This window comes from Zootoca vivipara, chromosome 14 (assembly GCF_963506605.1).
Source record: "Zootoca vivipara chromosome 14, rZooViv1.1, whole genome shotgun sequence".
Taxonomy (NCBI): domain Eukaryota; kingdom Metazoa; phylum Chordata; class Lepidosauria; order Squamata; family Lacertidae; genus Zootoca; species Zootoca vivipara.
Genome location: NC_083289.1, coordinates 24171867 through 24191169, shown reverse-complemented (window position 1 = coordinate 24191169; position 19303 = coordinate 24171867). Strand labels below are relative to the sequence as shown.

The 19303-nt window shown below is 45.6% G+C and overlaps 1 non-coding gene across 1 annotated transcript; it reads right to left on the bottom strand.

The window, feature by feature from the left end:
• Positions 1–17989: 17989 nt before the first annotated feature.
• Positions 17990–18063, bottom strand: TRNAK-CUU (transfer RNA lysine (anticodon CUU)). The gene has a single exon. It is a non-coding gene; the product is annotated as a tRNA-Lys (tRNA).
• Between the last annotated feature and the right edge of the window lie 1240 nt (positions 18064–19303).

The following is a 19303-nucleotide window of genomic DNA, read 5'->3' as shown; positions in this document are numbered from 1 at the left end:
GTTAGTATGATAGGGACACGGGTGGCGCTGTGGTCTAAACCAGCGTTTCTCAACCACTGTTCCGCGGCACACTACTGTGCCGCGAGACGGTGGCTGCTGTGCCGCGATGTGAGGCAACGAGAAGGGCGATTTGTGGCCGCCAATAGGCAGCGCTGACCCGCCGGAAAGGAAGCCGGCCGGGTCAGTCTGGAGGGCGCGAAGGGTGTTTTCCCGTCATCTCCTCGCGCTCGCTCCCTGAGCGAGGCAGCGCTTCATGGCCAAGGCTGCCTCCTCGCGCTCTCCCTGTGCGCTCAATGGAGAAGGCAGCGGCGGCAGCGGAGCAGGGCGGCGAGGACTCTGGAGCAGCAGCAGCCCCGTCCAGCGGCGGCAGTAACAGCAGCAGCCGCAGCAGCAGCCGCCCCACCTCAGCAGGCTCCTCGCCGTCCTCCTCCGCCAGCCGGGGAGGGCTCTCGGGCCGCCAAGGAGCAGCGGCGGCGGCTACACCAGCGGGGAGGCCGGAGGGAGGCGGTGGCGGCGGCGGCAGCAGCAGCAGCCCCAGCTCAGCCGCGGCCAGCCCAGGAGGGAGCGGGGGGCTGGCGGCAGGCAGGACGACAGAGGCGGTGCTCGAGGGCTCTCTCAGCAAGTACACCAACCTCATCCTCCCTATTCCTCAGTCCCCCACCCATTCCCAACCCCAAGGATTTGCCCCGTCTTTTAATGGTGGTGTGCCGCATGATTTTTTTGACGGAACAAGTGTGCCGTGGCCCAAAAAAGGTTGAGAAACACTGGTATAAACCACAGAGCCTAGGGCTTGCCGATTGGAATTTCAGTAGTTCAAATCCCTGTGACGGGGTGAGCTCCTATTGTTCGGTACCAGCTCCTGCCAACCTAGCAGTTCCAAAGCACGTCAAAGTGCAAGTAGATAAATAGGTTCCACTCCGTCAGGAAGGTAAATGGCTTTCCATGCACTGCTCTGGTTCTGACCACATGACCCAGAAGCTGTCTGCGGACAAATGCCCTTGGCCTATAGAGCGAGATGAGCGTGCAACCCCAGAGTCATCTGCCATTGGACCTTACAGTCAGGGGTACCTTTACCTTTACCTTGAGTCTTCTGGTGACTGGCAGGAAGGACAGTGAAGGAATTGGGGAGGACCAGGTGAAACTGGCTAGGAGTAAAGTAGAGACTGGGAGGAATGGGAGGGAAGAAGACTAGAGGCACCTCTGGTCCAGTCTAATTCAATAGAATTATGTTAAGTTCTTATTGCAGTGTCCTGAAGTTATTCTCTTTCTGAATTGTTAAATGTAATTTGAGGCACCAAGACCAAACAGGAGCTTCTGGCAGTTGGCAGCTTTTCTCACTTTCGCACAAGTGTCATAGCTGCCAAGTTTTCCCTTTTCTCGCGAGGAAGCCTATTCAGCATAAGGGAAAATCCCGTAAAAAAAAGGGATAACTTGGCAGCTATGACAAGTGTGGAAAAGGACAGCACCCAGTTGTTCTCTTTGGGATCTTGTATTTTGTGTTCTCATTTTGTATTTTAATGTTGTGAACCACCCTGTAATCTTCGGATAAAAGGCTGTTTACAAATTTTATGAACTAACTAAATAAATAAATCTAGTCAAGTTAGCTTCAGAAACACAGTGCACGCCTAAAAGCACAAGAATTGCCTTGTTGGGATTATTCCATTTTCAGTTGCAACCAACCAAATGCCTCTAGCAATCCCACAATTGAATGCTGTTTGTCCCTACTGTAATGGGCAGAGTGGGAGACCTAGACTGGCAGTTTTCTGGTGTTGTTTGGAGACTGGAAGAAAATTCTGGACCTCTGAATGGGTCAGGCAATCAGATGCCAAAAGTTTCCATGGAAGAGAAGATCTGAACAGGTGTCTGTTCATCCTACATGCACATTTTGTGCCTTCCATATTTTACTGTGTGCATGCATTGCATGTCAGAGAAAACCTCTGCAGTTTCTGAAGTAATAACAGCTCCGGAAAGGTAACTAAATGTTCATCAGAGCATGTGCTGATTTTAATGTGCTCTGGGGTTGCACAAAAGGATTTTCCTACAACTTATCTGTGTAAATCTCATCACTGCCGTGAGTTCATTAGGTGTCCTTAATTGCCACAAAAAATGTTCAGCATGTATGTTAAAGGCAACTTAATTGCGAGCTAATTGACTAGCGAGAGTTATTACGTTACATGGCAATTGAACTTTTTGGTACATGAAAGAAGAATAAATCATTTGTTGGGCCTGCCAGAAACAGAGATAACTCTCTTGACTTTCACCTGAACAGAAAGTAGCAAATGATTGTGGTGATGGTTTTAGAAAATCCAAATATACATGGGGGCCAACAGATCAGGGCTTTAAGACAGGGGCTGTGATTCAAAGGGCCTGGAGTCCAGCAATCTGATCCCAGTTGCCTGGGGGAGACAGCTTTGGTTACTTACTAGTAAGCTGCAATAACCTCTGCATATACTCAGAAGTCTGCAGAAGTGAGAGAGAGAGACTTATTCAATGCACCATATGAGAGATGAAGGTAAAATGAGGTTGCAGTTGTAGTCATTCCAAGACTTTTCCTTTTTACCGGTATAAGTGATTTCAGGCTCAATAATACTAAGGCCACTTTACAGACTGTTATTATTTAGCAGGTGCAAATTCAGGTTGTGAATGCCAGATTCTAGATCTGGGAATCCTTGCACATACACACCCACCCTGAAAGTGACCTCTGCTTCTGCAGGCAGCTTGCTGCCTTACAGAGTGCCAGGGAATTCAAATATAATAAGCTACATCGTGTTTCAAAATTGCATCAGAATAGCCTTGTTTTCTCCTGGGAAAATGTGTCAATTAACTGACATCTGCAGACATTCATTGCTGTCTTTTCACAGGAGTGCCTGAGGTTAGAAACAGACTTCCAGGGTGAGACTGTCTGAGCATGCCCACCTTCCTTGTCCTGATGTGATCTGAGAGAGGAAAGGCACATTTCCTGGGATTAAACCAGCAGATGGGGCAGTTTGTGTGGCTTTACACCTGCCACTTATATCAGAATGACTGGGGGAGGAAGCACTCTGCTGGTATTCATTGATTGATTGATTGATTGATTGATTTCTCTTTTTCTTTTTTTGCAGGTGGTAGGTCCACCGTGGGCTAGCTAGGTTATATGCCTGAAGTCTTTCCCATGGGTGAAAATCTCCAAAACTGATATTCTCAAACTGTGACCCCCAAACTGCTTTCAGGTGGTCCACAGAAAGGTTACAGAGCAGCTACCCTGTACTTGACCCTGCAATTGATTCCCCCCCCCACCTGATATTGGAGATCAAGACGGGGGGGGCGGTTAAGGGCTGTGTCTCAGTGGTGCAGCATCTGCTTGGCATGCAGAAGGTTGAACCCCCAGCAGGGTCTGAAAAACCTGATTTGGAAATGTCGCAAACTGAATTTAAGATTGGAGAAACGCGGAACCAGAACAGGCAGCTCCATCCATTCCCACTTGCAGCAGAAGGCAATGCCACAACCCTCACCTCAGTGAAATTAATTCCGCCTTCCTAAACTGGAGGTGCCTGGTAATAGCGCCCATGCCATAATCACCCTGGTCTAGTGCCAGACAAATGAACAGCAATGCCAATGCGTTTGCATCTAATCCTGGATGACAGGTGGTTGGAGCCCCTTTCCCCTCTACTTTCCTAATTTTGACTGTGTTTTGGCTAATTGTGAAACAAGAGGCAAATCCACCTTATCGGTCTGGACAAGAAGTGCCAAGAAAGATGGGGGAGGCTTCATATTATGAACCAGTTGGTATCTTTTCACATGCAAATATATTTGTGTAAGGAAAGGTTTCCATTCATGAAGGCAGGAACTCAGAGCAAAAAGCCAAACAAACAAACAGAATTTCAAGGGGGGGGGAGGACTGTTGCCATTTTAGAGCAAACATTGTGCTCCAGAAAAGGCAAGCTTCATACCACCAAGGGCCATTTGTGCATTCATGTTGATTTGTGCTCATTGTGGTATTGGGACAGTTATCATGATCCCAATACTGTCAGGGGCGCCTTGCCCATAGAGGCAAGTGGCACAGGGCGCCAGGGCACCAAGTTCTGGAGGGCACATGGGAAGAGGCCGAAGCTGGACACGGCACCTCCCAGCACCAGCTCGCTGCCCTCGCCTGCCTCCGCCATGCTGCGCCAAAGCAGTGCCACGCCCGGAGCCTGCACCTGCCGTGGCCACCGCGGCACAGGTGCCAGGGAAGAGTGCTGCACAGGTGCTGGGTGCGGCGCCTCCTGGCATCAGCTCGCTGCCCTCGCCCGCCTTGCTGAAGCAGCGCCGTGCCCGGAGCCTCCACCACTTCCCCGCTGGAGGAGCCACCCTCCAGCCGCTGCCCACCTCCTCCTGCCCCGCAAAGCTGCCGGCAGCGTCATAAAAAGGTTGGCAACTCTGGGAAACAGGGAGGGGGTGTTGGAGGGATCTTTGCATCACAGCACCAGAATACTGCTTTAGGGGTAAAGGTTTAGGGATGAAAGTATTGCCTGGTTTCCAGTGAGTGCATGTCCCATAACTCCCTGCTGAATTCCTGTACTTTTTCATATTCCGAACGATCCATGTCCTGCTTTTGCTGTGCTCTATGGGGCAAGAGTGCCTTTCTGGATGGCAGCAATGCGGCAACATCACAGAACCATTGTGAAACAACTAATAAATGTGTGGCCACCCCAGTATAACCCCACCACTAAATGCACTGCTATTGCATCAATGGCACGATGCAGAATAGACACACATTAAAAACAAAACAAAACAAAAAACATTTGGCTATCCAAAGCAGAGCATCCTATTTTGCAGCATGGCACACTGGGAGAAAGAAGGGAAAACAGGTGATTATCATCATTGTGCATTCATCCCAAATGGCAGTCAATTGGCTGTTTATACAGCCTGCTTAATTTCTCCTTTTCTCCAACAAAAGGAAAATTGGTGCATTTTCTAAAATAAGCGGGTTTCCCCCCCCCCCACTTTCATTTGTAATTCTCTCCTAGTGCCTGAGAAGTGGAGTCTTATTCCCTACTGATTGATTCTTATCTTTTTTTTTGTATAATTCAATTTTGTTCTATCTTTTTGTGCAAGGTTCATCCTAGATGATGTGATGGCTGTTGGCTCCCAATTCTTGACAGTGGATATGTTAGGAGAATTGGAGGCTGCCTTTGACTGCGTCAGATTTTGTATCCACGTAACTCAGTATTGTTCACACGGACAGGCAGCAGCTTGTAATTTCTTATTTTCTTTTCCTTTAGCTACAGGCTGAAGAACAGGACCTTCCCTACCAATCATACATGGCTGATTCTGAGGGAGGCACATATTTATTTTCATAGAGTTATAAGCGTTGTTGTAGGTATCTGTGTGCTGAGTGTAAGCCAGAGTGTATATGCACACAGTAGTATATGTATAACAATGCATAGAATATTATGTGTATAATAACACATAGAATAATGCATATCATGTGCTAGAATTGTTCGTATTTTTAATACAACTGCGAGATGGGGATGTGCGGGTGTGTGGAATCTGTGCAGATTAACTTGACATTTAGATCTTCAGAAAATTTCACCCCTAGTTCCACTCTGGGTTAATTCTTTGCTCATTCCAAAAATGAGGAGCCACCACTGAGAAGGCCCTGTCACAGGTTAACCCCCAATAGTATGGATGCTGAATCAACAGGTCATCAGGAGGAGTCCTCAGACAAACCTCCTAATGGTGAGAGCTATTCGGATGTGGGGAAGTCAGCCTCAGAAGATAGCTGTTTCTCCTTTGATGGAGGCATTTAATCAGGTGTTGGGTGGGCACCTATCAGAGATGTTACTGTTGCAAGTTCCTGCACTGCAGACCCTGCTTTTGGGTTGCTCCAGATGATTTTCAATCTCCCAACTCTATTATTCTGTACCTAATAGTAAGTGTTGCCTTTCCTTGAAACTCCCGCATGATCAAGCTCCCCATCTTCAGCATCCTTACATAGTGTTGGCGGGGCGGGGTGATCAGTCTGGATGATATCCTGGGTTTCTTCCAGCTCTTGTGACCCTGTATCTGTGAGGCTATAATGTATAAGAGGGAAGCTTCTTCTTTGCGGACCACTCATAGCTGAGTAAGAATGTCTTCCATAAACAGTTTTAACAGTGGTTCCATAAGTGACTGTGGAGACCAGTTCTAGATCCACAAGTCCTTCCACAGTGGGGACATTGGTGGGAGTTGATCATGGTGAGGGTTTGCCAAACTTGCCTTCCTCTTAGCACATTTCTCCCTTTCATTCCGAGTTTGAGCATCTTCAAAGCCCACAGCACTTTTGGTAAAGGCTGTTCCTCAATTGGAGCGCTCGCAGGCCAGTGTTTCCCAGTTGTCAGTGTTTATACTACATTTTTCTAGATTTGCCTTGAGAGAGTCTTTAAACCTCTTTTGTTGACCGCCACGGTGCATTACGCTTTCCATTTTCAGTTCACAATAGAGTCGTTTGGAAGCCGATAATCAGGCATCCGCACAACATGACCAGCCCAACAAAGTTGATGTTGAAGAATCACCAACATCAGGGAAACTAGTCTCCATGCCAAACTGATCCTTTTGTCTAGGTAATGGTTTCAGAGGGCCAGTTAACTGCTCGTCCTGCATCTCAGAGAATGAGCTGGGTGATGCTGCTCTCCAGGAAATTGGGTAGGCATCTTCCCCAAAGCCTCTCAACTGGCTAGTGGCCACATGATCCTAGGTAAAATAAGAATAGCCAGCATCACTGTGTGTGAGAGCTGGATGTTGGAGGCCAGAGAGACAGGGGCATGTCTTGCTCTATATGCTGATCTCTGCTGGACTTTGGAGTTTAATTGGAAACCTAAAGGAGAAGAACGATCTACAGGAGTGTCAATGCTGTGAGCCCCTCCACCCTATGCTCAGCGGGTAGTGCTGTGGTCTAAACCACTGAGCCTCTTGGGCTTGCCGAACAGAAGGTCAGCGGTTCAAATCCCCATGATGGGGTGAGTTCCCATTGCTCTGTCCCAGCTCCTGCCCACCTAGCAGTTTGAAAGCACCCCAGTGCAAGTAGATAAATAGGTACCACTGCAGTGGGAAGGTAAAAGGCGTTTCCATGTGCTCTGGCTTCTGTCACAGTGTCCTGTTGGGCCAGATGCAGTTTTGTCATGGTAGCCACATGAGCTGGAAAGCTGTCTGTGGACAAACACCAGCTCCCTCGGCCTGAAAGTGAGATGAGCGCCACAACCCCCATAGTCATCTTTGACTGGACTTAACCATCCAGGGGTCCTTGGATGTAAGGGGGAGAGAGTATAGAGAACCTCCCCCTCTCATCAGGAGCAGTCCATCCCCAAGCAGCCATGAAAGTGCAGGGTCTGAAGGGGCTAGTCAGGAAACGGAGAGGGAGTGCCAGGTCTCTGGCAGCATGGGAGAGCCCCTACTCCTCAGGTGGGAATAGAGAGAGGCGGGAAGGGGGGACAGGGGAAAAACGGATCGCAGACCCTTTCCCCCAGCACCGGAATTAAGGAGGAGGAGAAAGGGGAGGAGATTCACTGTCCCGAGGCTTTTACGTTGGTCAAAGTCACGAAAAGGGGCAGTGCCGGATTCTGAAACAGAATGAGAAGACATGAAACCGACAGCTCACTACACTGTAAATCACGTGCACCAATAAAGACTTTGAAAAGACAAGTATGTGGAAGGTTGTTACTCAGGAGTAGTCGTAACAACCTCTGACATTTACCTTTTACCTTTATGCTCAGGGTGTATCTATGCTGACCCTCGTTGCAAGGAAACTGCACCCGCGGTACAGTGCAGGCATGTCTGGTACCACTAACCGCTCAGAGATCCTGGTGGCACACCATCTTGTGCATCTTCAGTTAAATATTTGAATCATGCCATGCAGTTGGAGCACCATATGTCATTACAATATTTCATTCTGTAGACAATGATGGCATAGAATTGCTTCCTCGCAGTCAGTGATTTTGCATCATCAGTGTATATATAACCATGAAACATCATCTCATTTACAGGGGGAGATTGTGGCTTCATAGTAGAGCAACTCCATTGCAGGCAGAAAGTCCTAGCTCCAATCCTTGGCATCTCCAGGTAGGGCCAGGACTGTCCCCTGCTGCAACCCTGGAGGGCTGCTGCCAGTCAATGTAAAAGGCACTGTGCTAGATGGACCCATGATCTGAGTATAAGACAGCTTCCTACGCTCCTATGTTACATAATGGAATCCTGGTTTTTTAGCTCATTGCAACACATGTCCTGGAATTTTCACAGGATCAATTAACACTTTGTGACATCCATGAAGAAAAACGGGTTGGGAACATGACAAGGAGCTCAGGTGTCAGCCTTGGAGGAGGGTGTGGGCTCAGAGATGAGAAACTGATTCACCGTTTTTGGGTTACACTGACTTACGACAATTAACTATTTTTATAGTTTGCCCTTCAGTACGCAATGGCCCAAGACATTCTGTGCCCCAGATTTAAGGATTAGCATTCTGTTTAAATTCAACAGTCTTCTGTATAAGCTTGCCTGTTTTCTCACAAGCCTTGCTAAGGATGTGTTTTAAAAAATGCAATCTTTAGATAAATGTCTGCCCTTTGTGGAAAGAGATTAGTGACGAAAGTCTTGTGCTTCCTGCTCTTTTTGCTCTTTTTGGCAGGAGAGTGGAATTGCTCAGGACACATTCATGCAATGGCGCACGCAGGGGAAAGAAGGTTCGTCCTGCAAGAGTTGCGGCACTGGTCAGATTCCTAGGCGGGGGCTATCTTATTGTCAAGAGCATTCCCAAAAGATGATGGAAGGCTTTGCTCGGATTAGCATTACTGAATCCTTCTAACGAATTTCTCCAGAAGAGAAGTTCTTTTCTGCCCCTAGAGAGATTTTGGGGGATTTGCAAAAAAAAAAGGCTTGAAGGTTTGACTGAAAGTTGTTTGCAGAAAGCAACACCGTGGGGTCTTGCAGCACAGCACAGCTGCTGCCATCATCAGCCAGGCCTGTTCATCACATCCAAAGCAACACACCCACTGTCCCAAACCACACTGCAAAAGTGGGTTTGCATTCACCAAGGTTGACAGATTTATTAAAGCTGATGTGTGCTTTATGGCTTCACAAATTCAAAGGCCAGTAGAGGTGGGAGGGAACCTGACAAGACCCTTAGCTACACAAATGCTTCTTGTGTGCCCTGCCAAGGGAAGTCTCTGTTTGGTCATCTTGTCTCTGTCTCTTTGGAGAACTGCTACTTTGGTCCTTAATGGCATCATTGCCTGCTTCAAAGTAGAGACTTCTAAATGCGGGGATTTTCCTTCTGCAGGGAAAATGCCATTGCAGTCTAGTCACTAGGCGGCTCTGGACTTAATTGGATTTGGAAGGGCAATGGGGCAGTTAGATATTTTTAAACTTGGTACTTTAATGGTCTCAGAGATACATAGGTAAAGGTAAAGGTCCATTAGGTCCAGTTTTGACTGACTCTGGGGTTGCGATGCTCATCTCACGTTATTGGCCGAGGGAGCTGGAGTACAGCTTCCAGGTCATGTGGCCAGCATGACAAAGCTGCTTCTGGCGAACCAGAGCAGCACACGGAAATGCCATTTACCTTCCCGCTGTAGCGGTACCTATTTATCTACTTGCACTTTGACGTGCTTTCAAACTGCTAGGTTGGCAGGAGCTGGGACCAAGCAACGGGAGCTCACCCCGTCATGGGGATTCAAACCGCCGACCTTCTGATTGGCAAGCCCTAGGCTCTGTGGTTTCACCCACAGCGCCACCCGCGTCCCACAGAGATACATGCACCATCTTTAAATGGCAATGTGCATTACTGCAAAGTGTGGTCAGCCAACCCTGCTGCATTTGAAGGTCCTGACATCTGCCCCAAAGCTCTGGTCTGATGGTAAAGGTAAAGGACCCCTGGATGGTTAAGTCCAGTCAAAGGCGACTATGGGATTGCGGCACTCATCTCGCTTTCAGGCCGAGGGAGGCGGCCTTTGTCCACAGACAGCTTTCCGGGTCATGTGGCCAGCATGACTAAAACACTTCTGCCACAACAGAACACCGTGACGGAAACCAGAGTGCACGGAAATGCCGTTTACCTTCCCACCGCAGTGCTACCTATTTATCTACTTGCTCTGACATGCTTTTGAACTAGGACAGGCTGCCCCATCCTCTTTAGACTCTTTTTCAAACTTATAAACTTGCAAGATTGTTATTGTACTTATTCTAAACTTTACCTAATACGGTGTTTATACAAATGAAATTGTCCATGGCAAGTCTACATTTATACGCAACTTGTTCATGTGTTGCGAATATATGCATATCTTCTATCTACCTATTGAAGGGAGCCACATTTTTATTCTTCCAGTTCATCAATACCAGTCTTTTTTGCCCTAGTAACGGCACGGATAATCCATTCATACTATCCCTTAGTTAGATTCCATGTATTGGGAATATAATTCAAAAGGATATTTTCCTCTGCAAATTTAAGATTTTTCCATACAATCACATTAATCGGTTCTATCACCTTCTCCCCAAAATTTACCAAAGTGGACCACATTTTGTAGATTCACTTAAATAGGGGGTCATCTGTTGGGGGACAGGGGCATCTGTCAGGGATTTTTAACTGTGATTCCTACATTGCAGGAGGTTGGACTAGATGACTCTTGGGGTCCCTTCCAACTCAACCATTCTAAGATTCTGTCTTATCTTCTTTCTTGTACCTTTTCTGTCAACTCTTCAATCAAGATTAAGTCCCAAACATGAGCATACCAAACTGCATATGAATTTGCATTCAGTGTCCTGCAGTGCCTAGCAAGAGGAGCTGCAGTTATAAGATGCATAATTAAGTCCTTCCCTTTCTTAATCCCAAGTGTTGCCCTTCTAGAACTCAGCAGGGAGGTGGGTGGAGGCAAACCTCAAACTAGTTGGCTCTGCCTCTCATTGACTCTGGCTGTGCATCTCCCTGAATTCCACCCTACCAGCATACAGTACTGCACATTTGTAGGGACGCGGGTGGCGCTCTGGTCTAAACCACTGAGCCTCTTGGCTTGCTGATTGGAAGGTTGGCAGTTCAAATCCCCGCAACGGAGTGAGCTCCTGTTGCTCTGTCCCAGCTCCTGCCAACCTAGCACTTCAAAAGCATGCCAGTGCAAGTGGATAAATAGGTACCACTGTGGCGGGAAGGTAAATGGCATTTCCATGCGCTCTGGCTTCTGTCACGGTGTTCAGTAGCACCAGTAGCAGTTTTGTCATGATGGCCACATGACCCGGAAAGCTGTCTGTGGACAAATGCCGGCTCCTTCAGTCTGAAAGAGAGATGAGTGCCGCACCCCATGGGACTAGATTGCATTTAGCTGGAGGTTACTTCAGAGAAAGCATGCATGGGATTGGACTCTTGGTTAACAGGATGTGCGGAGGAAGGCAAATTCTCCTCCTACTTACATGTACAGGGCAGTAGGAGACCACAGCCAATGAATGTGATTTCTGGAGCCAGGATAAGATTGTTCACAGGCTTGATCAGTGAGAGGGAGAGAAAGATTGCCATTTCTAAGGGGTCTTGCTAGGGGTGGTCCTGTGGGGAAATGGATTGCCCCCAGTACTTGTGGGTGGCCTTTTTCTGATTACCCTGGATACTTTGGAGTGGGTGATGAAGGAGGAGATTGAACTGAGGGATGAACTGAGTTCCTGGGGAGGATATTAATTTGTGAAAATAAATTAATTTAAGATTACTACAACCAGAGGTGATTTGAGGGAAATGAGAGAATGGAATTAACTTGAGCAAGATCTGTTGAGCGATTAAATGAGAGGTAAATGAATTGAAGGAGTGATTTGGGGTGACCAAGCTTGGGGTGCAAATGAATTAAAGAACCTACAGGTATGTGGGTTATTTAATTCATTTGCACCACAAATGATTTTGGAGAAGGGAATTTGTTGGCTTGCCTCCTGTGACATTTAATAGAAACAGAATTGTAGCATTGGAAGAGACCCCCTAGGGCAGGCACCCCCAAACTCAGCCCTCCAGATGTTTTGGGACTACAACTCCCATCATCCCTGACCACTGGTCCTGTTAGCTAGGGATGATGGGAGTTGTAGTCCCAAAACATCTGGAGGGCTAAGTTTGGGGGTGCCTGCCCTAGGGTCATCCAGCCCCAACCCCCTACAATGCAGGAATCACAGCTAAAGCATATGGCCAGATGGCCACCCAAGCTCTGCTTAAAAACCTCCAATGAAGGTGTAATAAAAAATTTAAGGTCACACACACACACACATATATTCATAAATGTACCAAGCAAACACGTACATAAAAATATAAACCACATGTCTAGAGCAGCACAGTTCTTGAAGTTCGGAACCATTTTGACTCCCAGACTGACCAAATGTTTCTCTGCAAGGAGGGAGGGGGTAAGGGAACCTTCCCATTGTCTCAGGAATTAAGGGATTACCATCTCAAATGAATGGTCAGACTACCAGGAAAGGCAATCAGATAAGGCAATATCAGATAACCTGGCAGACAGGAAAAACAACAACATTCAAATTTCTGTTGTAGACCGCCTTTTCTGTGATGTAGGTATGATGTATCTAGGGTGGTGGTCTTGGGCTACACAGCTTCTGTGATCTATGTATGAGGTTTCTGGGGGTGGTCTTTGACTCCAGGGTGGGCAATTTAAAATGTCTATATAAGGGCAGGCACACCTTTGTTCTGGGTCCTCCTTTCTCCTGCGTGTGAGGGGAGCACCCTGTTGCAACAGTTCAATAAAGGTCAGGCTTACTAGCTGCTTTGCTTCTCAATATTTTCTGGTCGGCCTCTGTTATTCTCTCCTACCGATGGAGAACCTACAAAGGACTCTATAAGGGCTCTTGTGTACCCCATAAGGGAATAAGGGCAGATTTTGTTTACAATGAGAGTCCACCACCTTCCAAGGCGGTCCATTTCACTGTGGAACAGCTCTTAGGAAAGGTCTTTCTGATGTTTTGTCAGCATCTCCTTTGTTGTTATTAGAATCCATTTGTTCGGGTCCTATCTTCCAGAGAAGGAGAAAACAAGCTTGCTCCATCTTCCTTGTGATTTTTTTTTTTTTTGCTCTTTAGATATTTGAATATGGTTATCATATCTCCTCTCAGTCTCCTCTTTTCCAGGCTAACATACTCAACTTCCCCAACCATTCCTCATAAGACTTGGTTTGAAGTCTATAGGTGTGTATCTCCACGTATAGATTAGCATTTGCAACTTTTATGCAAACTGGAGTCTCTGGGCCTCAAATGCTCCCAATGCCTCTGACATTTACAAAGGAACACCTTTTTTAGACACAGTTTGCTCAAAGGGTCCCCAGCTGCACTGGAATGTAAGGAAGGACAAGACTGTTGCAGAGTCACACAGCTAAGGATGGGAGAGATATTTGACTTTGTTTGCATTTAGAGGTGAACCCATCTAATTCACACTTCCTGAAGCAATATGTGAACTGAAACACAACCATCCTTTGAGATTCACACTTCCCGAAAGTTTACACTGCAGTTCTCCAAGCAAGGAAGGTTTACAGAAATCCATACAGTAAAGTGTACATTTTTTTAAAAATCACATATTAGTGAAATAACATACAATTGCTTTACCAAAATGTGCATGTTGGGCAAAATTGCACGCCAAAGAAAAATGTATACAAGGGAAAAATGCACTAAAATATTTCTGGATTTTCACAAACATAAATCTGCAAACCAATGTGGAAATGAGAACTGATCTCAGGATTGGGAACATGAGACACTGAAAGAAACAGAAAGGGACTGATCTCCCCATCCGGAATTGTGCTGCAAAATCAGGAAATGGCAGGAAAGCTGCTACTGCTACACCCCACCAGATGCTTCAAATATACACTTTCTTGTGGGGACGGTGTTACTGCTCCGTTTCGTCCCGAATTCAGATATTGTGTGCTCTGAAAATTGGAGAACTGTGCAGGAAATTTAAGAAGTTAACAAAAGCTGCCCTACACAAGAGAGTAGGGGACTTAGTGGTAATCATCCAACTGGCCAAAAGTTTGCTTTTGTCCCTCCAGCTCCTCTCTGGCACTTTCCCTTTGCTTGTAACCATGCTGAACATCACACATCCATCTCCCATGGCAGGAAAGAAGAAATTGTTTCAAGCACATTTAATCTTGTGATCTAATGCAAAAGGGGGGGGGGAGGAAATCTGGCCAACAGCAAGCTGGCATCCTCTAATTTAGGCAAATTCAGGACACACAGACACATATATGGCTTACTGGTACCTCCCGCTGAAGTTTAAAGTGTGTGCTTTTTAGATAGGCAAGTAGTGACAATACAGTGACAATCTCTCTCTCCCTGACACCACCACTGCCTTCCACTTTGTGGAGAGGGCGGGTCCTGCTGCCAGGTAGCTCACTGTTACCTTTGGCAACCTTTAGCTCATTTGGACAGAGACAGGGCTTGTGGGAGGGAGGATAGCTTGGCCTCGGCTCACCTCTCCCACTTGAATGTTTGATGATCAGCTCACAGATGAGAGGACTGGAAGAAATGAACCTCTTGTGTGACCAGCTAGCTAAATCCTTCCCTCTTTCTCCTCCTCTTTGGCACCACCTCACTTCACTCTCCCACCCTGAATAAAGGAGAAGATGCATCTATGTTTGCTTTCAGATTATTGAGCATTCGTTCTGATTTGTTTTCAAGGAGGTTCCACCATACATTTAAAGTGCTGTGGTCTCACTTTAAACAGTCATGGCTCCCCCACCCCCACCCCCGGACAAAAAAATAAATTATGGGAACTGTAGTTTGTTAAGGGTGCTGTGAGTTGTCAGGAGACCCCTCATTCTTTGCAGAAAATTACAAGTCCCAGGCATCCACAAACTTTGGCCCTCAAGATGTTTTGGACTACAATTCCCATCATCCCTGACCACTGGTCCTGTTAGCTAGGGATCATGGGAGTTGTAGTCCCAAAACATCTGGAGGGCTGCAGTTTGGAGATGCCTGATCTAACCATCAATCCCTCTTCCCAGAAGACATCTGAAGGCAGTCCTCTTTAGGGAAGTTTTTAATGTTTGATGTTTTAACCTGTTTTTAATATTCTGTTGGGAGCCTCCCAGAGTGGCTGGGGAAACCCAGCCAGATGGGCGGGGTATAAATTTTTGTTGTTGTTGTTGTTGTTGTTGTTATTATTAAAAGATGTTGATCCTCCGAAAGTTTCTCTATCTGTTTCAAGTCCTGCCGATGACTATCATGCCTAAACATCTTAAAGTTCAGCAGAGATCATTGAGTAAATTCATTCATAGGGGAAAGAAAGTCCAGTTATGCAGCAGTATATTGTATAATAATGCCAACAATGTTTAATAGACTATTGTATTTTAATATTCTGTTGGAAGCCGCCCAGAGTGGCTGGGGAGACTCAGCCAGATGGGCGAGGTATAAATAATAAATTATTGTTATAATTAGTATAATTATAATTATTATAACAAGGGAGGTCTGAGAGTGCCCCGTTGGCTTATACATTATAAGGCATTCCAAGTCAGGAACTTGGTCTCTCTTTGATTCAAGATCCACGAGGAAAACCACGGATTGATATAGACTTGGAAGATCGGAAGTTTAGGGTATTTCCCTTAATGTTCTCAGTACATTAAGTGTTTGGCAAACAATACACAAGAAAGCCATTCCTCCTAATTCCACTTAAATACCATCCCAGGTTTTGTGAAGCTGGAAATATGATGGACTGGGAAGAGGGGGAACAAGCAGGTCTGTATAGACTCAGGGATTTAATGCACATGGTTCCCCACTACGTAAATAACAGATTTGAGCTAAAATTCCCAATGTAATGTAATGTGGTTGTGGTTTAATTTTAATCCATTGTTTTTATTTCTGTTAAAACCATTCAAGCAGACAGAGAGTTGACCACTTTAGAATAAATTATGGTCAATGTTCCTGCTACGTCAAAGGGTGTAGTATCAACTATAGACAAAATATTAATGGAGGTAGAATTCATGGAGGTAAAAATTCCCTGTGAAACGGACCTTCAAGTAATGAAACATGCTTTGAGGGGAAAACACATTTTAAAACAGTTTTGGCCCAATTAAGGGAATCTTCTTTGAAACTCTTACACAGGTGGCATCTTTCCCCCTTGTGAATATCCCACATGATACCAGGGGCAACATCAACCTGTTGGAGGGGATATGGAGAGACTGGATCCTACCGGTACAGACATATGTGGTGGTTTTGCAAATCTGTTTACCCATTTTGAGTTTTGGTATTCAAAGAGTTGAGTTTAATATACAAACTGGAGCTGCAGCCTTCCCCTCAACTTGCTTTACTTGGAATAAAGGACATGTCTGCTCTGGTCCATGGGGTCACAAAGAGTCGGACACGACTAAACGACTAAACAACAACAACAACTCTCATTGCCCTTCATAGAATCGTGGAATTGTAGAGTTGGAAGCAACCTTTAATGAACGCCTGCTCCCAGGATTCTCTGAGGAATGGCATGACTGTCTGAGGGGGTATCATAATGCTTTCAATGTATGGTGTGGATGTGGAAAATGTTGCGTCAAGCATAAATCTACACTTTACCAAGCATTCCCTCATCACTTTTTTTACAGGAAGAAGTCTACTTTCGGAAGTGGCTTTGTTGTGCAAATGGCCAAATCGGTTTTAACTGCACAGCCTGAATTTGCCACAGCCTTCAATGATGATTCCTGAACAATTCTGAACATATCAGCAAAATATATAAAGATTGAATCAACATTTCAGTCGGCCCATTCAAACATCTAACATCAATACATTCAAGAGATTGTGCACTGGATCATACGGAAGCTTCGCAATAAAAATCCTAAGAATCCAAGTTAAAAGCTACGGTAAATGGTCTGTCAGCGCAAACTGAAATACAGAGAAGCCAACGGTACAAAGCCAATGTATGATCTTATTTCTACCTAATCATTAACAATTCATTTCCAAACTTAAGCCTGCAATCAGCATATCAGCAAATCAATCAAAAGCTCTTCATCCCATTAAATTCAAAATCGCACAGTCCACCAACAATTCAAATTGAAAGGGTTTAGCAATAAAATAACACCATTTCTGAATTAGGAGCAAATGTAATATGGTCACATTTTTCTCCTACCCTGGCAAAAGAAGCTTTCATTGTTCTGCTTCTCTTCTCAGGGCACTTTAGAATACATTTAGAATATCAGTGGGTGTGGAGATTTGAGATTAACTTATTTTGTGACTTGGTCAAAGTTGGGGAATGGGTGTTCACTTTTCTTTTCAATAAACATTTCTGCAGTGTGCTGCAGCATCCCGGGCCACCCACACTTCCTGAACTAAAAAGAAACAAAAACAAATCATGGGATGAGCTATTCACAATGCATCCTCCTGGGCTGTGATCGAGCCCCACAGTAGGCAAAAGATTCCTACATGGACTAGGTGACCCTTGTCGTCCCTTCCAACTCTACAGTTCTGTGATTCTGCAAAGTGTGAGCACCCGGGAAGGTTGCAGGAGACACACAACTGGCCAATTATCTGTAGAATGAAAGACACTCACAAACTCTCCTTGGTCACCTCAAAAGTAGGGTAAGCTTCGCATAGGCATCTCAATGATTACTGTCAGATTCTGTCAGATTCTGGACTAGGCAAGCGACTGGCTAATCCATTTGGGCTCTTCTGATGTTCTTAACAAAAATCCTGCACTTTTCCCCATGAGAATTTCACCGAACAATTTCTCCCCCTTTGATGATTTTTCAATGTGATCTCTTTTTCTCATTCGTTGATAGGGAACGGCCGTGAAAAACGTGGGACAAACATTGGGCACACGCCTGGTCCAAAGGTTTGCAACACTAAATAAAATGTTTATACCAAAGTTATGGGGCGCTTCTGTGTTTCCTGTGGCATTGCCACTCACTTTTTATGGGGCATCCACATGACACTGGCATCAAACTTTTGCCCTCATGTTTTCAGACTTGCAGAATCACAGAATCATAGATCTGTATAGTTGGGAGAGACCCATCTTCTAGTCCAAGCATCATCTTCTAGTCCAAGCTCCTACAACGCAGGAATTTTTCACCCATGGGGCTCAAACCCATGACCTTGAGATTAAGGGTCTCATGCTCTACCAACTGAGCTAAGAATGAACTTTTGCATGCATAAAGAATTGAGCCATGGGCAGTGCAGGTGGCCATTGTGTTACTTTTCCATCTTTCGGGAGAAGCATGGTTTTCATGTGCAACAAAATAGTAGGTACTTGAACCTATTGTCACCCACAAGTCCCTATCTCAGCACATCTTTACTATTTCTGTCCCAGTCTGAGCCATTATAGCTCTCTACGCCTTTTTTTCTTTTTAAATGATCTGTTAATTTGCACTATTTCACCTGCCTTGTTAAACTCATTATTAAACGTAACAGCACTTGGATGAACAGGTGTTTTGTGCAATTTGCGGAGGATTTTAAAACACTTTGACTTTCCTGTCTTGTCTGTTGGCACCCTTTTAACATAGTGCTTATTTTGGGGTTTTTTTTTTTAAAAAAAAAAAGGATAGTTATAAAAGATATTACTATATGATATAATGCCGTTGAAATAACCACACACAGAAATGAAATAAGCAAGAACGGATGTAACATAATGGCTACGAGAGTCAAAATCCAAGGCTATAAACTATCTTATTTTGTACCAATTTAATCTAAGAGCACTTCCAGGCTGTCATGGTTTTCGTGACAAGCAAATACAGGCTGCACAATGAAAGCTGATCTGAAACTCTGGTGAAACAAACCGACCTCCCCCAAAGACTAAGCTTTATTCCATAAGGAAAGTGACACGGGGAAGGGCACTGCATAATGTATAAGGACAGCACTTGCTTTGGCACAGCATCAACAAAGCACCAACACCCCACCCTCTGCCAATGAAATAAAAGGAAGTCCTTCTTTATGCAGTGCATTGTTAAACTATGGAACTCATTGCCACAAGAGGCGGTGATGGCCATCAGTTAGGATGGCCTCGAAGGGGGATTGAACAAATTAATGGAATGAGAAGCCTATCAATGATTACTGGCCAGGATGGCTATGACACTCCCTTCACAATCGGCAGCAACAATGCTTCTGAATCGCAGTTGCAGGAACCACAGTGGGGGAGAGTGCTCTTGTGCTTGCGGGTTACCTACAGGCATCTGGGTGGACACTGTGAGAACAGGATGCTGGACTAGATGGGCCATTGGCCTGATTCAGAAGGTTCTTCTTATGTTCTTATATGAATGCTCATTAAGTAACCAAGGCTGTCTACTCGCCTTGCAAACAAATCAGGATGAACGCTCAATAAACACATCCATTGGAAGGGCCCTGACTGCCAGACTACCATCAGCTCCAGCCAGCATGAATAACG